Source organism: Camellia sinensis, chromosome 8 (assembly GCF_055761805.1).
Source record: "Camellia sinensis isolate YWXY chromosome 8, ASM5576180v1, whole genome shotgun sequence".
In the NCBI taxonomy this organism is placed as follows: domain Eukaryota; kingdom Viridiplantae; phylum Streptophyta; class Magnoliopsida; order Ericales; family Theaceae; genus Camellia; species Camellia sinensis.
Genome location: NC_138968.1, coordinates 63,788,442 through 63,793,871, shown reverse-complemented (window position 1 = coordinate 63,793,871; position 5,430 = coordinate 63,788,442). Strand labels below are relative to the sequence as shown.

At 37.8% G+C, this 5,430-nt stretch overlaps 1 pseudogene; it reads right to left on the bottom strand.

The window, feature by feature from the left end:
- Positions 1-2,228: 2,228 nt before the first annotated feature.
- On the bottom strand, positions 2,229-3,290 carry LOC114293428 (leucine-rich repeat extensin-like protein 7; annotated as a pseudogene).
- Positions 3,291-5,430: the final 2,140 nt, after the last annotated feature.

Sequence of the window (5,430 nt, the reverse complement as noted above, 5' to 3'; positions counted from 1 at the left end):
AGCACCCCCGCTCGCCCGATCAAAGATCGGCCTTTACTAACCATGATATCGAGTTTTGAAAACATTATGTGCTCTTATTCCGGTTATTAGCCTAGAATTACTATGTGATGCGCACAACATACAAGTATAGACGGGATCGCTTAAGTTGGAACAAAACATTTCATGTTCGTTTTTTTTTAAAGTGGTTTGCTACTCGCAAGTAGGCTAAAATGCGGATTTTGCCACACTCGGGTGGGCTTAGAAAATATGGTGATTTGCCACTCTCAAGTGGGCTTAAAACTCGCAATCAATGAATTGTTCCAATTCAAATAATCCAACCTTCAACCACAGGCATTCAGGCAGTTATATCACATAAGCACATAGCCTCATGGTAAGCATGCTATCATGGCAGTCACTCACACACATGCAAGGATGTTAAAGCATAAACACTTACCGAGTACTCCGAGCCAAAGAAAGAAGCTAATTAGAAATCATGCATGAATCCTAACTATGCTAAGAATGCCTAATGCAACACATGCAAAAATGCAACTACAATAGGCTCGGCTATTCTAAACATGGCATATGAAATGCAACAGATGGCATGTATTCAACTTGGAATTGAAATACAATGCAGTTAGTATGATGTGTCGAGCCCGGTCCATGCAAAACAGATGAATGGATACAAACATACGAGCATAAGGATGCAAATTTAAACGTGCCCTAAACTAACCATCATAAGCTAGTAAATAAAAGAGAGAAAGACGTGGGGTTGGAAGACATACATCACACACACGCACACTTATTTACAACATTGCCCTCCCTCGGAGGGTCTGAATAAATAATACAGACCGAATAAATAATTAACTACTCTAGCTAATTAAATATTACAAAACCCTAATTAATTAACAAATTAACTAAGAAACGATGCATGCATGCTCGAGTCATCTCGTCGGGAAATTCCTCGCGATGCCTCGATTTGCCTCTGTTTGCAATTGATCCCGGAATATTGTACAAAGCTCTAGAAGACTGCTGGTTTCTGGTTTGCCTTGTGGCACAGCAAGAACCAGCAACCTCTGGACCCAAAAACCAGTCCCTTAGCCTCTGAAAATGGCCTCCAAGATGCTTAGGGTGATGGTAGAGGAGTTAGGTTAGGAGATGGTATGCAAAGGGGTCAAGAGCTCACTCTTTTAGGGCTCAAAGGGAGAGATACAAAAAGGGGTGTATCTATGAGCCTTTACCAAAATCTGAACCCTTGCAATGAAGAGGGAGGGCTTCCTTTATAGACCAAAGAGACCAAAGCTTCTCCAAGAAGCCAAGAAGTAAGGCCAAAGATCCACCATACACGTGTATGGAGGATCCAGTCTGTGCCCTCCAGCTGGCACAGCTGGAACCAACTCACAGAGACAAAGCTGCAGAGAGCTGGCCGACCAGTTCAAGTGGTCGGCCGACCACTTAACCTGGTCGGTCGACCAGGTCAAAAGGTCCAAGGTCGTCGGCCATTCCCTATGATGAAGCCCCAGAAGTTAGCTTTCCAATGGCACTAGCCTTGCATTAAAATTCCAACTGTGCAAAAAGTTTTTCTTGTTTTGGTGAAGCCGGGCAGATTCGGTCCAACCGGATTGATTCCCTACTTCACCTAACTATATCTCCCCCGTCCGGACTTGGCTTTAGGAGATTCTTGAGTGTAAAATGAAGCCCCGGAAGTCTTCTTTCCAACGGTGGTGGCCTCATAGCTTAAATCCAAATGTATAGATAGATAAGCCTAATTTAGCGAGGATCGCTCGACTTTCTCTCTTAACGATTCATGCCCATTTTCTTCCCCAACTGGGTTTCTTCCCTCTTTTCTTCTTTTCCTCAACTCCAAACCCCTAACAAGGTGTTTTGAAATATTTTTCAAAGATTTCAACTCTCTTTCATTCATTTCAACTCTGTCCTTGCTCGATTTACCGAAAAGCGCAACATTTAACAAAATGCGAGCCTCAGAGCATCGTAGAAACTTTATTTCAAAAATTGTTTGAAAGAGAGGGTTTTAAGGTCTAAAAATCATTCAAAATATCTTTGGTCCAAAATGGGGTGTAAGGTTGGGATTTGACTCTCCTCTTGTCGAAGAAATTGAACCTTTGCCCTAGACACCTTTCTCTACCAAGTAAACCATCAGTAGTGCCCAAGTCTTAAGGGCGATCAAAAATGGGGTGTCTACAGTTGAATTTGACTCAATTTCTTTTGAATTACTAAATTGACACATCAATTCAATTTGAATTACTAAACCCAGAAAAGAAATTTGCAATAACAGTCAAATTCAAAAGATTCTTCAGAGAGCAAACCAAGTCTGGCAAAACCCCAGAAAGCTTGTTGTGACCCAAATTCAAAACCTCAATCTCTGCCAAACAAGACATTGAGTCTGGCAAATGGCCCATCAGTGAATTAAGACTCACATTCAAGACTTGCAAGTCTTGCCACAACCCAACTCCCTCTAGGATACAACCAATCAATTAGTTGTTAAGAAACAAAACCTCCTTTAATTTTGGACCCATGTACCCAAAACTGAAAGGGATTTTACCACTAAACTTATTGTTAGCCAAATTCATGACTGAGCCTGGTGAGTTGTCAAGATCAGAAGGGAATTGTCCATCAAATTGATTGTTGTTGAGAAATATTGCATCATGTCTTTTGTTGAAGAGGTCTTTAGGAACAGTGCCTAAGAAGCTGTTGAACCTGAGGTCTAAGTAGAGGAGGTTTGGGATGTAGAGAGTTGGGGTTGGGAATGGACCTGAGAATTGGTTGTTGCTTAAATCTAACTCAGTGAATGATGAGAGGTCTTTGAATGTGTCTGGGACTGTGCCTGAGAATCTGTTGGAGTTGAGGTAAAGAAGAGACATTTCTGTAAGGCGAGAGAGTTCTTTGACAAGAGTCCCTTGAAGATTTGCATGGTTGAGATCTATCTCTGCAATGATTGGTACTGTAGTTGAATCATCTTGAGGGTTTGCACAGAAAACTCCTTTGTAAGAACACACATTTGAGCCAACCCATGTGGACAAAATCCCCAATGGGTCATCTGTCATTGCTGATTTCCATGCTTGGAGAGTAGTATAAGCAGTGTTAGTGCTTAAAATTGAGGACCCAGATGGGCTTGGGTTGCTGTTGATTCCTCCACCAATCCAACCACCTCCTCCTCCTCCACCGCCACCGCCACCTCCACCGCCACCGCCACCGCCAATGCCAACACCAATGCTGCCACCAGCACTGAAAAAAGCAGCTTCGGTTACAGCTGTTTGGAGGAGGAAAAAAGCTAGAAGCCAGGTGGTTTCCATTTTTAGGGGAAAAAATGATACAAAAGTGGTCAACCGGGGGGTCGTCCATGGGTTCGACCACTCAGTGTAAAATTTTCACAAAATTTTGCTTGAGGTGGTCATCCGGGAGGACGTCTAGCAGGACGCCCGGCTAGTCATCCCGTGGGTCCACACTCAACGACTATACACAGTAAATTGCTGAAAGGTGGTCAACATTTTTAGTTTGATGAAAATTTTGGGGCGTTCTCAATTTGATATCATTTTGATAAAATCGTTGGAGCCGAAAAAAGATGTACTTTTTCACCAAATTCAAATTTGGTGATGCATCAGGTGAACTATTAAAGATGGTCTTAGTAAATGAGATTAGAGAAGGAGTTAACACTAAGTTAGAGATTTGGAGAAAAGCACTTGAATCTAAAGGATTTAGGATAAGTAGAACTAAGACAAAGTATATGGAGTGTAATTTTAGTAATAGTCACAATGGAAGCAAAGGAGAAGTGAAGATTGAGAACCAAGAACTGCCTAATAGTGAATATTTTCGTTATTTATGATCGATTATCACAACGACTGGGGAGATTGGAGTGAATGTGGTCCACAAAATTAAGGCATGGTGGCTTAAGTGGAGTACGTCTAGAGTACTGTGCAATAAACGAGTATCCATTAGACTAAAAGAAAAGTTATATAGAACAGCTATTAGACCAGCGATGTTGTATGGAACGGAATGTTGGGCAACTAAGAAACAATATGTAGATAAGATGAGTGTTGCTGAGATGATGATGCTAAGATGGATGTAGGACAATACTAGAAAAGATAGAGCTAGAAATGAGTATATTCGAGAATGGGTGGGAGTAGTACCGATAGAAGATAAGTTGAGAGATAATAGATTGACATGGTTTGGTCATATACAACGGAGACCAACAGAAGCAATAGTGAAAAGATGTGATATAGTGACGGTAGATGGTAGTATTAGGGGAAAGCGTAGACCTAGATTGACATGGACTAGTGTAGTAAATAGAGATGTGAATCTCCTTAATTTGACTAGCAAAATGGCCTTGGATAGAATCGAGTGGAGAACAATGATTCATGCAACCGACCCCATTTGATAGAACTTAAGGCTTGGTTTGGTTTGGTTTGATTATACTTTAAATGATAACACATCACATCAAAAAATGAAGAAACCAAGTGTTGACATTTAAATTAAAGAAATAACGTTAAAAATTATGTCCTTTTAGGTTTTTTTTTTAATTGAAAATCTGAACTCTTATAATAAATAAATAAAACAAAAACCAAATTTCTTTTATAATTTTATTTTTGTAAAATTAGTACTATTGTAAAGATATCAACGATACTTTTAAAATGAGACCAATATTAAATATATTTAATAAAAATAGTAATTAACAAATACGTCTTTTGAGATTTGTTTAAAATAGAAATTGCCCCTGTGGTTCAAGAAATTATATCTTACCCCTTCAAATTTATAATGGAAAAATTAATAAAATATCTCTCTCCAACTTTGTGTAGTAGGAGAGGTCGAAGATGTTTTTTTTATTTGCTAAGGTCTTTCAAGATTTTCACAGAGAAAATTTGACTCAGAAAAATTTTGTCCAACTCAGAGAAATTTCAATTTTTACAAAAAAATTTTAAAATTTCTCTAGTATGATCACAAAGAAACTTCTCTGTGAAAATTGAAATTTCTCTAAGTCTGGGCAAATTTCCTGAGTCGGGTAAAATTTCTCTGAATCAAATTTTCTCTGTGAAAATGTTAAGGGACCTTAATTATTATGAAAATATTGTAGGTCCTTTATCTTATAAAATCTTAATATCATGGACCTTAAAAAAAATTCTCATTTATAATTGCATAACAAATGATCATTTTATTAATAAATCATTAAGTTAGTTAATAATTTTTAATGATGTCAGAAATATTTTTCAATTAACAATTCTGGTAAGTTTTTAATTGAGCAGGAAAGTAATTATAAATTTTATTTTTTCTATTAATTTTGTTAAATTTGCATAACAAATGACCTACTTTATTAATAAATCAGTAAGTTAATTAATAATTTTTAATGACGTCAGAAATATTTTTCAATTAACAATTCTGATAAGTTTGTTGTTGTATAAAATAGTAATTAGAAATTTTATTTTTTTCTATTAATTTTGT